Source organism: Dermacentor albipictus, chromosome 4 (genome assembly GCF_038994185.2).
Source record: "Dermacentor albipictus isolate Rhodes 1998 colony chromosome 4, USDA_Dalb.pri_finalv2, whole genome shotgun sequence".
Taxonomy (NCBI): domain Eukaryota; kingdom Metazoa; phylum Arthropoda; class Arachnida; order Ixodida; family Ixodidae; genus Dermacentor; species Dermacentor albipictus.
Genome location: NC_091824.1, coordinates 55,943,318 through 55,958,751, shown reverse-complemented (window position 1 = coordinate 55,958,751; position 15,434 = coordinate 55,943,318).

Below are 15,434 nucleotides of genomic sequence, written 5' to 3'. Positions count from 1 at the left end.
TCGCAATAACCATCATTTTATTTCATTCTAGGGTTTTACTTGTCAAAGCCATGTAATGATTACATGAGGCAGGCCATAGTGTGGGCTCCGGATTAACTCTGACCACCTCGGGTTCTTTAACGCTGTACTGTGCACCCAATGCACGGTACACTGGTGTTTTTTTGCATTTCGCCCTCTTTGAAAGGCGACCGCCGTGGCCAGGATTCGATCCCGAGCCCTCGGGCTTAATAGCGCAAGGCCAAAGCCCCTACGCCACCACGGCGGCTACAGTTCCTTTACAAAAAGTAGCAGTCTATGCAAACAGGCCTTCAGTGCTTCACTGTGGAGACAGCACCCAGATGTTGAAGAGTATCTTCTGGCTATGGTAATGGCTTTCTTTAATCCGAAATGAAACACTTTTGTATATATGATTATTCCGGCAGTCAGGGTCTGTAGCTGCTATGGTCTTGCCCAGATATAGCCAACATGAAAGAGAGCTATTGGTGACCGAGAGACAAAGAGAGAGAGAGAGATTAACCAGAGATTATCTCCTGTTGGCTACCTTGTACTGGGGGAGGGGCAAAGGGACGCGATAGGTGAGAGAGAGAAAAGGATTTTAAGAAATGAAAACACACACGCACTTACACAAGATACACACGAACTGTTTCTGTGATGACCGAAATACCTTCTTGTCCTATTAGAGACAACAGCCTCGTCCATGGTTTCAGAGCGACCATCACTCTAATACTTTCACTCGTCCTGGCGACTACCAAAGAATGCGCAACGTTGTGAGCTAGCGCGACTGGAGCTCTAAGCGTATAAGCAGGAGTTTGATGGTACTTTAAATCAATCTATCCACAGTATGTTCCGAGCAAGGCGTGAGTCAAACTGCGTGACACCCGCTGAGGAAAGCGCAGTTACACTGAACCCGAACCCCCCAGAAACCATGTGAGGCGAGATACTTTGCAAGACTTGTTGGGTCACGATAATTTTTCTGACGTTTGTGTAGTTGCACCTCCCCGGCGACCTGTCTCATGAGCAGCCGCACGCTTGCATGCCATCATGCCTGCTGCATGCACCCCCAGCCAAAGCCATTGGAAACATGCTCGGCCTGTACCTTGATAAGAACTTGATTGATGGTTGTGTCCAGGGTGGAACTTCCCCGAAGGGCCGGCTGGCCTTCTGGACGGCGCAGCCTACGCAGACGAGGGCCCACCGCACAGACGAATACCATTGGCGCCAAACCTCGTGAGGGGGGGACGTGTAGGCCGAGCCCTAAGTGGACGGTCTCTCGTTTCAGGTGAGTGTCCTTGAAGCTGCTGGCGGGACGTCGTAAAGTCCTGGGCAGGGAGACAGCAGCAGCAGCTCTATGGCGGGACATTCTCGCACGCAGGCGTCCGGCGCACGCAAGGATGTCTTTGCAGCACGCGACTCGTCACGGCGGCGTCTTTCTCTCGCCGGGGGCACGCTGGTGCGGCTCTCCAGAAGCTGGGACCAGGTCGCAGCCACTACTGTCTACGGACTGAAAGAAGCGGGTTGTCCAGATACGTACCTAGCATACACAGACGAGGAGAAACAGACAGAGAGAGGACGACCGGGCTGCAGCTGTGGAGAAACCGAGCGGCATGCACCCTCGGCACACGTCCTCAAGGGGTGGTCCCCCTCGCGCGCTCGCGGCAGAATAAAAGAAAAAAAGAAAGAAAGAAAGAAATACGTACGGCGAGTGAGTTAGCTTCTTTTACGGCTTCCTTCTACGTTTCACATTGGCTCGTGCCACTTCTGCCGCGACGGTGCCATAACAGAAGTCTCCCGAACGGCTTCTGCGAGAGCCGTAGTACAGAACATTATTAGATGCTTCCGACGTTTATGACACCCACTTTAGGGCTCCCAATGACGAGGCGAAGGCCGGCGGGTGTAAAAGCAAAAGACGAACGCTCGCTTTTTTTTGTCTAGCCGCACGTCCCAGATGCTGGAGCCCGCATGGCACGCGCTGACCCAGACACCGAGTCACAATGCCAGGCGGCACGCGAGGAGTTATCAAGAAAAAAAAAAGAGCGACAACGTTCACACCTTTTGTTTTGGTCTGTGTGCCACAGCGCCGCGAGATTCCTGTTATTGCTTGTTCTTTGTTCCCTGTAGGATCCGAGAGTAGGAGTCGTATATCATTCAGTCATTGTTTTCAAGGACCACTTTGGAGCCGCGTAGAGATGTCAGAAATCTTGGTAGCTGTCTGGCAAGAACGCCATTGGGCGAAGCGAAGAGTCAGTGTGTTCTGCATTCTTTTGAAGAAAAAAAGCGAGAAGATGCCATAGAGTTCATTTGACTGTGCGAGTAAACCTTTAAATAGCTTACCGCGTTTGAGCTTTAACACAGTCTTTCCAGATTCGGTGTCAGTGTCAGTGTCAGTTCATTGCGTGTGCGATGTGTCACTCGACTTCAACGCAACGTTGCAGGCATCGACGCACGAAAGACATTGCGCTCAGCGCCCATACATTGGCACGAAGGTATGTTAGAGCTAAATTTTTTTGAATTTTGTTAAATTTCCTGAAAATCTGAATAGATATGAAGTTCTAAACGTTCATAGACACTTGACTAAATCCAGACCCGTGAACGCCATGTCACTTTCCGATTGCAAAGGCTTGTCTCTTAAATGGACCAAATGTTTTCAGAAATGTACTTAACGATATATTTGTTGGAACAAAACTTGCGTCAATTTAGCGCATTTCTGAACTATACAATGTGAACTTTGTGCGAATGTATTACGTTTAAGCCACTAATTAATAGAGTAAATTTTCAGAACATTGAAGTTCCGTAGCCACAAGAGAAATTATTTATGAAGAGAAAGGTGAGTTCGAGTGGTAGCGGTCTGTTTCGGTTCTGTTACTCAGTTTTACGAAATGTGTCATTATGTTCTGCGTCACGAAGAGTATGGTGCAAGGAAAGGATTTGTATTCGCAAATTAATGGCTTGTCGGAATTTCGTGTGTTATACTACCTGCAAATTGTATTTTTAGCATTGTTGCCTCAACATTTGCACATCTGTATATTTTTAACATGTACTTCAAGACAACGTCTACCAAAAAAACGCACATCCTCGAAATTACTTTAGAGAAAATCGTATTGCCTGAAAAAAGAGAGAAGCCCTCGTACATATTCAGAATTATTATTTTTTTACATTTCGTACCGATTTGCTGCACAGCGAACAAGTGAGATCCAGCGCTGTGTTACCTAAGTCCGAAAGAATTGCAGCTGTCGGCTACTTTCTGCCCCACTCCTGTGCTTTAAGGGATCACTGGAACATGGTTGTACCGTTTTCACCTCCACCGGAGTGGATGGTGAGGCGTCAAGTGATAAACTTTAAGATCCGTTTCTTTTTTATCATGTTTTACTGAAGAGTTACATACAAAGCGATGTACTCAGTGGTGACGATATTGCTCTACCTGGTACATAAAGGTCGTCATTATATTCCTTATATTACACTTTCTAGCTATGCATCATTCTTAAGGGAAACAGGTTGACTCACATATTCACTGAATCATTATCTATTTCCACCTATAACTGAGTAAAGCGGGAGTGTTATGAAAAAAAGGACTGCCGACAGTTTGTCAAGTTCAAAGAGTTTAAAACATATAAAACCGGTGGAGACACAAGAAGCAACATTTAAATTACCAGTGCCGAGATATTACAAAGAATGCACGGCGGAATGTGTCACCTTGCACTTTAACCACAATTTAACAAGCAAATATGGCAAACCGTCAATACAAGAGTTTGGTTCGACACCAGTAGACAATCATTTCTGATTTCAATCATATAGTACAGCTGTGCACATAAATGCCAGACATGCATGAATGTATCATTATTTTTTTTAATAATATGCATGTATATATATAGTGGAGTTCCGTGTCACGTACAGGTAAAAAGTCACTGCTCATGAGTATTGAAAAGAAGCAAATAGAGAGAAGCTTCGATTTTTTTTTTAAATCTACAAGAACTGCCGGTCAAACACAGCTTTCCCCGTGTCTTGCAGTTGTAACTTGAAACTGCATTTTGTAGTTGAGATAGAATGCTCAAAATGTCTACGCTACTCCTAATATTCACTCTAAATTTCACGTTTTAACCTATGTCGATGTATATTGTGTATGCTAACTACTTCAAAGCTTCAAATATTTTTTTTTGCGGTGTGTGAATTCATCCCAGGTTTAGGAAGGATGCTGTAGCCCACGTCGGTTCGCGATTATTTAAATTTGAGTAAAAAAGGATTAATAGAGCGTCTATCTCACTTTTGTTGAAGGCAGATGTACCGGTAATGGCCAGCTATTATTTGGTTGGATATATATATTCGTCCAATACGTTTCATAATAATGCTTTATAATAAGATTTATCAGATTAATAAGATACCCTAAATTATTGCCACATTGTTCAAGTACGTTAATTTAGTTTAATGTTGTATTATCGTTCGGAGAAATTAACTTGTGTTCTTAAATATCTCAATATCATAGCTCTTGTTCTGTTATCATTCATCCGCATTTCATTGGAAGAGGACCATTCTTTAGTTTATGATGTATTTACAGAAACTAATAAATTAGGTAAACTGAAACTTTATTTCAACTTTCACAAGGAACCGGTGGATTGAGATGGGGAAAAAAAGGTTCGTACAGCTTGGCAAGGTTCTCGAATATATGTAATTGCTTTAAAAAGACGTATACTAGAATCAGCGGCATATTTGATATATTTGCCAGCTGTGCGAACTTGGCAAGGTGCCGCCATTCATGTCACGCCTTTAATATAAACATTAAATTACCAAGGTCCATAGGTGCTTCGCAAAGAAAAAGGTTCTATGTGAAATCTTTTCTTTTTATTCGGAGGTCATGTTAGAGCTGAAATTATCGATACACTGTATACGTTGTACAATAGGAAAACACAGTTTAGTTATGGATACAGTTGCACTTTGAACGCAATGATATCACAGTTTCCCTCACAGGATTATTGAGATTGGCAAACCGAAGGTGTTTAAAATGTTGACAAAAACACGTACAAATGAATTTTATTTCCATGCCGTTCAATCATCTATTCCTGCTGTTTCAGCAGTAGTTCTTCAGTCGACATATTTCTGCGGAAATCACACTTCGAAAAACCCTGAATATGTTTTCTTCTTGTGGATATTAAATGTACCATCTGTTTCTAAACCAATTCCCCGCTGTGGCCATGCACGTAGTAGGAACATCAATAAATCAAATAATAAAGCAACTAATCATTCAATCCTGCAATCACTCAAACGTTTATTGTAGCGCCCAGGAACAGCTAAGCGGACCCTTCGTAATGGCGCACTTAAAAATGTAATACGCAAGACAAAATGTACAGAGAATACATTAAATGGGGTACACAAAACAATGTGAGATAGGGAAGCAAAAAATGAGGCAGCATACGTAAAAAGGCAGCTGATCATACAACGATTATCTACTTATGTACAAAACACGGGAAATTAACTTTGAAGTATGTGAATAAAGGAAAAATACTTATTACATTTTTTCTTAGTCGAGCCATAGGACAGTCTCTAATACAGCAAAGCCGCGCAGAAATGCAGAAAACGCTTAATGCTGCCTGTTGTACTTTTGCAGCACGAATAATTGCACATTATCGAGCAGCTTTGGACAATGTATAAAGACATGGACCTTATCCTATAGAAGAACAAACGGTCCGGTTTAATACGTCTTGATTTTTAGAGGTGTGAGTTGAGATATACTTGAGAAGGCTGTACTATGGTCGCCAGAACGGCAAAAGCAGTGCTTGAAAATTGATATCGATTTCGATATCGCTCATTTCATCAACCCTGGGCAGTGAAGTATCCCGAGAGTGTGTATGAAAGTTGCACACGGCGTGTTTCCCGTGTATTGCTTAATACGGTGTACTCCTTTCTTTGTCTTGTCATAACTTAATACCATATCTTTGGAAGCACTTAAAAGTAGTTTATTGTTTTTACACCGGCCTGACAGTGGGAAAAAATGCCTTTTTAGAGGTCAACGCAGCTTTCAACAATGTTGATAATCTTAAATAGCTCTAGGTCGACAGCATATAGAAAGAATGGAGAGTGTTGAATTGCTGAACAAATTTCATTTACTAACGGTAGCAAGAGAGGAGGTCCAAGAACAGATCCTTGAGGAACTCCGCTAGTGACCTCGTAGCTAATAAAACTCTGTTCATTTATGCCCACGAATCACGATCTATTGTTTAGACAATTAGATACCAGGACATTGATGGAAGCAGGTATGTCCATTTGCGTGAACTTTTTAATGAGTAGCTCATGGCAAACTATATCAAAGGCTTCAATTAAGTCGGAGTAAGGAGTGTTAAATTGGCCCATACTATGTACCACACTGGAAGCATGGGTCATAAATGCGACCAAGCTTGTTGTCGTGGAGCGCCCCGCTACAAAGCATGCTGTTCAACTATTAAAAGGTTCTGAACACTACCATAAAGCAGGGAATGCAATACAATGTCAAACACTTTTGTCGCACACAGTGTACAGGAGAGATATAGGCCAGCATTTAGTAACTGCACTTAAAGCAACGACTTCTGTGCGGGCATTATCCGTGCAATCTTCCAAGCGCTAGGAAACATACTGGACGTTAGGGAACTATTTTAGATGCTCATGAGAACAGGGAAATGTATGTTTCTATACATATTAAGCAATGCGGGAGGAATAGCACCATTGCCCCAAGAAAGGCAAGGTTTGAGGCGCTTAATACACTTGAAAGCAAGGTATTCATTGAATGGTGGCGTACACGTCATACCCGTCTGAGAAGGAATGTTACTTGAGGTAAGAGCTTCTTTTACACCAATTACAAATCAGAAATGTTCTGCAAAGGCATCAGCAGTTTTCGAGACAACAATGTCATTTTCATAAACAAGACATACATCTTTAAGCACTATATTTAGAAGAGTGAGAACGCATCTAGCTCCATAACTACGGCTCGTATTCTGCAATAGCAGCCGCGTGCCAAGCTTTGGGTGCGCAATAAGGAGACCCAGGCAGTCAAAACTAACGCAGAGCCCCCCATTACGGCATGCCCCGTAATAACATCGTGGTTTTGGCACGTAAAACCCCAGAATAAGAAAAAAGAAAAAATGCAAGCGTGAAAGACTAAAAAAGTTAACGGAGGTGTCATCTGGTGTCTCGGGTCAAGCTTGCCCAAGCCAAGAACATCCATTAGCACAGACCCAGCCATTTCTATACGCCTAGTAAGCATCTCGTCTGGCCTGTGGACACCCCAATCGCCGAATGACCTCAGAAATTGTGCGCACCAGCCGCTCATAACTTTACAGTCGGTTGAGTTGAAAGAAATAATTTCTATTTATTTCTGGAGAACGATACAGCGATAGCGCAGCCATCAGGTTAATTCGCGCTGAAGCGCGAACCACGGGTGCCTCCATTTGTTTGGCAATGCCATTTCTTAACGTATACATGCACATTACGTATAGCTAAAGTCCACCAAATAGCATACGTCAACGTGGCGCAAGCCACAGAAACTCAATAGCACACGCAGCATGCAAGGCGTGGACAACGCTATATCCTATCGAACGAAAGGTTCTTGCGTTTCCTTGCAAACACTTTTCTAAATATTTCTAGCGCTCTTGCTCTCAACTTCTCGCCTCCTTTTTCAGTCACCTTAACCACTTCCCCAGCGCAGGGTAGCTAACCAAGCTCAGCCTAGTTAACCTCCTTTCCTAACTCTTATTCTCACTATATTTTTTAGGCATACGCTAGCCTTTTCTCCTTCCCCTCAAGAACCACTTCTCTCTAGGCATACGCAAATTTATCAGCTGAGTTTCCACTAGGTGACATGGCCATGAATAATGCATTAAACGTCCATCGTCCAATTATGCACCGCTTAATTTCCTACCATATATATGAAGTTTAATGACAGGAGCATGCGGCTGTCGGCCGTAATAAACAATACGCTTAACTCTAAATATATAGGATAACCAATCGGCAACCTTCAAAGTCGACATGAGATCAATTACATTCTATGAGTGCGGATCACCGCCTTTTCAAAAGATTTTAAAGATTTTTGGTCGAGAGAAAGCGTTCTCTCGCCAATTCAAAACAAAACATATATTTACGTTTTGGCACCCGTATGGGAGCCTTGATTACAAAAGTAGACGCACAGCTAAAGCAATTATATGAAAAATTAACGTAATGTTTTTTGAATTAATTATAGGAATAGGACCCCTCTTTGCACTTATGACATGGGCAGCGGGCTGGATGTGTAATAATTCGAAAGGAAGCCGGGACGAAAAATTGTTTTCTTTGATGATGATAGAAGCTAAGTTCCGATTAATCTTATGGTCTGTTTTTTCTTGGTTCTCGGCCAGCCCATTCACGGAGCAGGGTCCTTTGGCCGTCATTCTGGTGCTGTTTTAGCCTTCTCCTGAGGTTTCCGGTTGCACCAATGCAGCTCGCGTGGCAATTCTGACGGAGGATACTGTAAACGACATGAAAGAAATTTTCTTTTTCAATGCGGTTTTTGATTCTGACGAGCTGATATTTGGACTTGCTCGCAGGAACATGATAGGTATGGAAGCTACAATCTTTGAAAATTCTTGATAGTGATGCAGTCACACGGAGACGTGCGGGATCGAAGCCTGCTTCTCTCGTGTTGTACATGTAGCAGGAGGGCATACCAGGGGGAGGGGGGGGAGGGGGGGCGAGGTGTAGCAGTGTGTCTTTCTTGAGACCCAATGAGTTGGTGAGGGTATTCGCTGTCGGCCAAATCGTTTCTGACTTCTCGGAGTTCAAGGTTGCTTGATTCAGCTGTGGATCGGATTGTGCCCGTTTGGATGAGATGAATCGATGTTGAGGTATTTTTCGAGAAAATTTTCGGTGTGCGCTTGGCCGTCAAGCCACCCGTGGTTAGTTCGATTCCGACATCCAGAAAAGCTAAGCGGCCATGAATCTCTTTTTTTCTATGGAAGGAGCTCAAATCATTCATGAAACGTGTAGCGCCGCTGGCGCCAAAGAATAGAAAAAAAATGTCTTCGTATACTGAAAGTAACTTCAGTGCTGTCTGGAACGTGGCCAGAGAGCACGGGTGCCGAAATGTCAATATGTGTTTCGTTTTGAATTGGCGAGCGCGCGCATTCTTCTGCTATCGACTTTCCCTTGCCAGAAACCTTTACCTCACACAACTGACTACATTGTTTGCGCTATGGCTCGGAAACCTTCCTATTCTTTCACCGGTCAGCCACTCCCGCTAAACGGTTTTAACGACACCTCGCGGCCGAAGCACTGCAACATTCACTTCGGTACTTTTATAGCAAGATGAAAAAAAATTCATGATAAACTTTCACTGCCTTGATGTTTTTTTTTATTTTCTCATGCTTATTTTTACTCACCGTTATGCACACATATTTAACGGTGAAGGTAAAATACAATACTCATGTGAGTAGCGTGACTACTCACAAGAGCACCATCTGATGTTACCGTATCTTATCGGTATTTTCAATCATGCGTTTAACTCGTATGCGCTGCAGAGGTGTCCATAAAGTGCTCCCACGGCGTACGGCTATCAGACCTGCATGAGAAATCCTGTGTTTATATATATATATATATATATATATATATATATAATGGCCCGTGTTCGCAAGAGCGAAATTCGGGCCATTCGTGATGTCGGACATAGGGGCGTTTATTTTTTTTTACTTCTTTTGAGAGCATAATATGCTCTTTTCTTTATTTTAAAGTCGCCTGTGGTAGATCGCGTAATTGTAGTTCTTAAGCTGGATTACCTGAAGCGCGTACATTACTCACACGAGAAATTGAAACGCATTATCGAGTAATACTTAAAATTATGTAATCAACTTTATAATTAATTGCGCTACGGCTCATGTTGCAATTACGAATTGCAGCCAGCGAGTTTGCAAGGCGTATCCATTTGGAACAAATTCTAAGGATTGAACTGGCTTTGTAATGTGCACCGCGAAACTTGCAGTAAGACTGCACTATTGTTCCGCTTACACTTTTTTTTAACAAGCCGCTCTCTTCCACCGTGCTTCCGCCGTGCTTCCGCCGTGCTTCCACCAAGCACGAAGTAGCTGGAACGCTCATCTATTTTTCGTCGCACACTTTGGGAATGAATATCTTCGAAAGTGGTGTCATATTGGAAATTCGTACCAGGTGGATGCCCCTTGTGAACACACCATCCACAATTCCTAAATTGTAATGTGTGGCGCTCGTCATAATTCTATTTAAAAACTTCATTAGCAGATATTTTGTTATTTGTCGAATGCGCATTTCAATTTCTCGCGTAAGTAACGTCCCCCTCGTTCAGTAAACTAGCCTAATGACAACAATTATGATACCTGCCGTAGGCAATTCTTAAAGATTATGTATGTTCTAAAGGGAGAGAGATAGAACATGCGGTATTATTAAAGGAGGCGACAGACCAATGGTAAACACTTACGAACGAAAAGATTTGTGGATTCGTGTCCCGGAACCGAATTCACAAAGATTTGCGTTCGTAAACGTTGTTTGCCGCTGGCCGGTCGCCTTCGCTAATAATACACCTCGCACCAAGATTGGCTGGAATTTGCTCTTTTACGAACACTTGTGCAACGTAAGAACTTCCTTGAATTGAGTGCTGCGTCACTGTCGTCTTCATCCTCTTCCTCCTCCTCTTTCTATATATCTCTCTCGTTTTCCTCACGCACTGAAATTTGCTCACGAACGCGTCCACCACACACGTAGACGCCTATTTCGATGCGAATATTCCTTCCATAGTTTGCTGCATGTCCTGCACAACTTCCAGATTTTCAGGTCAACGGACATGACGTCATTTACTTAGGCCGGCTCTTATGGCAAACAGTGGATGCTTTGTAAAATATATGAGCACAATTACATGACCAGCGCCCAGTTATGAGCAGTCGGCGTATGGCAGCTGCGTGTCTCGCGCAAGTAGTTGTGACAATCGAGTGAATATATACATGTGCGTGCGTTTATGCATATTAAATTTTACAAATTGCTGCTAACAAGCGAGCCGGGCGCTTTAGGACAAATGCCCTTTCTCTCGCTGTGTGTGTGTGCATGAGCGTGTGTGCGTGTAAACAAGCGTTGGTTGGTTGACGCAAAACTTATTTTTAGCTAGTTAATGTGTTTAACTTCTATAATCACACCACCTGATATTGCAATGCAGTAGTCCAGGCGCGCCATCAAAGCATCTCTTATATGCTTGCATATGTTTCCCACCTCGTCACCTAAGCAGCATTCCAGTTTGATCTTGTGATACGCTTAGTAGTCCGAGCAGAGTGCTTTTAAACAGCGTCAGGTTGTTTCATTACTGTCCTCGCAAAAACTGTCGCCTGAAGCATGTACATGTAACTGTGTACATGTGCCCCTTTAGCCTCCTTAAATTTCCCCGACTCTTCTTTCAAAGCAAACCTTGGCTTCCGGGGCTTCTTTTCTTTTTCACATATTTTGCGTGTTATTTGCACGCACGCTGCAATAGCGTGGTATACACCAGTTGCTAGGTACGAATGGCTGCTATTTGTTCACGAAGAGAATTATTTGACACGTTCGGGAACAATTAGTGCTAACCTGTGCATTCATAGTCGAGTACTCCTTGGCATTTTTTTAATCACTTCCCTGCATATCGTGTCGATGTCTTTAGGAAACAAATATTCCCAGTTTAACATGTGTGCTGCGGAGTGAACTGTTAGTGCGTATGAGGGGGAGGGGGTTGGGTAAGGAGGGGGTTAACGTGGATGACCGCGGATCAATTGCACAAGTGTAATAAAGCATTGCACAGCGGGATCGGACGCGTCAGTACACTGTGCATGTACCACAAAAATAAGCCGCAGACTCGGCAACACGGCACCAGGGAATACAGGCATCGCATGCCTTCCGCACACACACGAATCGACGTTACTCAGACTCAGGGACCCGCAATCTCTCGTTTTTATGCTCCTTTGTATGTGTATATATATACACGCATCGAGTACTGGAACGGGAACACCGGCCCACTGCGCATCCCCAATCGAATCTTTCTCATCCCGACAAGTCGCCTCGTAGATCACCAGCAGTCGCTTACAGAGAGAGAGAGAGACTCGAGCTTGTTATACTATACGGCGCGCTGGTCTGTCAGTAAAGAACGCATCTCAAGGGTATCATGGGATAACAGCAACTTGGCTATGGTATCCCGCAGATACAAACGCTTCCCGGTCTATCATATAGCAGGAAGACCAACATCTTCTTCGCTCCGCGACGCATTGCCGGAAAAGTCCGCACGTACGTACGTGCGTGCCCGCAGAAGTTCGTTCGTGGCGCTCAGTGTACAGCCCCGCACACAAGCACACGAGCGTGACACACTCGTGAATACGGTAGCAGCAAGCAAGCAAGCAACAGCAAAAAGCGAGAGGCGGAGGCGAGGAGGGCCGACAATTCGCCCGACGCGCTCCGCGTCTCCTCCGGAGCTGCAGAGATGGCGCGCCAAATGCGTGTATGTCATGCGCGATCTAATATACGAATAGCGAGGGGCCCCCATCCTGCGCCGCGACTGTTTCGACACGTAAACACGGGCAGCGTCGTAAAGATGTACACCGCGCAGCGGGATACGCGCTCGCGCTGGATGCGTGGCTGGCTGGCTATATGGCTGTGGCTGGCTTCTGTCGCATCGAGCGCGGCTGCGCAGGCAGGTTTCATCCGCGTATAGCGATATCTCCACGCATGCGTGCGTGCGTGCGTGAGTGCGCGTGTAAGCCTCACGGAGACGCACACCCTTCCGACGCCGTGCATACGCTACCGCGGGGCGGCTCTGAAATATTTGGAGGCTGACGGCTCGCTGCTATATACCCCCCTGGAGAACGACGACAGCCCATTGATCACGCCCCGAGGCGGGCTGCCGGCGGAATAGAGAACTCACTTCACCTGTGAGCGTGTGTTGTGTGGATACACTCCCGGGGGGCGTTTAGTAAGCGATGGCTTCGTGGGGATGAGAGAAACGCGTACGTAGCGGTTCCAACCCCGCAAACTCATTTGTACCGACGCGCTGTCATAAAAGAAACCGTGGATGAAAGTCGACGCGATGTTGTACGCTACTTGGCTCGGGGCCTCTGCTCACTCAGGCGATTCGTTTGAATCGCGCCGCGTAATGACCAGAAAGAGAAAAAAAAACGTGTACGCACATTAGAAGATTAACTTGCGAAGGAACATAAAGGCAATAAGAAGCGGAACGTCTAGTTAACAAATAAGCACTTGTTAAGGTGACGGACAATCTTAACAAGAATAAAATAAGCAGGCTGCGCAACTACGCAAATCTATGTCATGGTGTGCCTGCAGTCCTGTTCTTTCTTTCTTTCTTTCTTTCTTTCTTTCTTTCTTTCTTTCTTTCTTTCTTTCTTTCTTTCTTTCTTTCTTTCTTTCTTTCTTTCTTTCTTTCTTTCTTTCTTTCTTTCTTTCTTTCTTTGTCATGGGTGTGCACATTCCGCAAATTGGAGACTAGAGTATACAGCCGTCATGCATGACAACATGAAGACGGAGTACCAAAGGATTTACATATGAGAAGACACGTAAGACTTCATGAGGACGGCACGCTGTACAGCAACATGGTAGAGGCTTAAGTGAGGATTGTCATTCGTCTGGATGAAACATCTTTCCTTCTTAGATATACAGTAAGCAGCCGGCTTGGACCCGCGTACAACTGCTACGAATTGTCTACTCAATTTTTCTGTTAAACTAACTTGAGGTAACACACAAGAAGAGTACGTTTGCTTGCAGTTGAACACTTTCTTGTTGACTGTCATAACTACAGTGTACAGAGACGATCGCTCGCGACTGCACTAGATCAGGTTGAACACAAACCATTGTAGAAACAAACCATTTCGGAATGACGACCTCGTCTAAGCCATCTCGGCAAAGAGCCACGAAGGAACTGCTACAATGCTCAAAGGCAACAAACCTTCAAAGACGGCTTTAGCTTTGGTGGGTGTTCACTGCGGTGCAAGTGATGCTGTGATGTTGTGATAATGAGCGGAGATTCTTATACCAGCTGGGATCGTGTGTCCGCGCCCTCTGACTCAACATTTTTAAGAGCGGAGCTGTTCTAAGTCGAGCCTTCGCCGTCCGTTGTCCGGTGTCACGCATACGCCGGGGGGAGAGACGAGGAGAGGGGTATAGGAGCAGGTGTTTCGCCGGCGCGCGCTCTTTCGCCCCATGGATTGTGCTGGGCGCATGTGGCGGCGGGAGCTCGCACGAGAGCGGCAGGGCCGACGTCGCGCAAATCCCGATCTTCGAGAGCGAGAAGCGCAAGCAAAGCGCCAGCGGAGGGAAGCCGCTACCGCCGAGGATCGAGAACGAGAAGCGCAAGCCAAGCGCTGGTGTAGGCAAACCAACTCCCACTTTCAAGAGAAGGCAACCCAAGCCAAGCGCCATGCAGAGGCAAGCTAACACCCAACCTCGAGAATAGGAGGCCGAGCAGAGACATCGGCGCAGAGAGGTTCCTCCCACGTAGGGTGCCGATGGACGGTTCTAGAGAGAATTCCTCGACCGTGAGTGCGGCGACAGCTGCAAGATGTGTGATAGACTGGTGTTTGATCACAACCTCACGCAACTTAAGAGTGTGCGCAATCCAGGACCGAACCTCGAATCTAGCAAAACGACGACAACGAGACATGACTTTCATGAAAATCGTGCTAAATACGAGTTCAAACTTGAGAAAACGACCACCAGCTTCGCTGTTTTGACAACTTTCACTGCGTGGAACTAGATTTACTTTTTTTCTTCTTAACTTTCTATTTCCCCATGCCCTGGTGTAGGGTAGCAAACATGATTTTAAATACTAATGAACTTCTCTGCCTTTCTCCTTTTTGTTCGTCTTCAGCATTACACCTTCGGTACTCAGCAGAGAACAGCGCCGACCGAATTTTTAGCTTCGTTTACTGTGTTCTTTAACGTTTGCTTTACTTCGTGATTTGTGTTTGCGTTTAGTTCTTCCATTCGCTTAGTGCATTAAGCATTCACGAGTACCTATAAGTATTTAGTGAAAGATTGCCTTCGTTGGATCTGTACATAAATATTCGAATTTCTTGCACATCAACGTTTACAAATGACTTCCTTCGTTGCTTTAATGCGTTAGTCTTGTTTGTACATATCACAGGAGTTATCCTGTAAGTATCCACCTTGTGGACATGTCCATTTTGTCGGCTGCTTAAGTGCGGCTAGGCTGGTACGTGGCGCCTGCCTCCTCGCGCGTACCCCAGCCCGGCCAACTAGAACTACAGCGGCTGACAAAGTGGACATGTCCACTAGGTGACCAATTACAGAATAACTTCCCTACTCACGCAACCCCCCCCCCTGGCCTGTGAAACCGAAACCATTGTACGTGGGCCCCACAGGCACACTCAAGAGGTTAGCAGCTGGGATACCCCCAACAGAAGAAGTTGTTGTTGGGTGCCCCCAATAGAGGT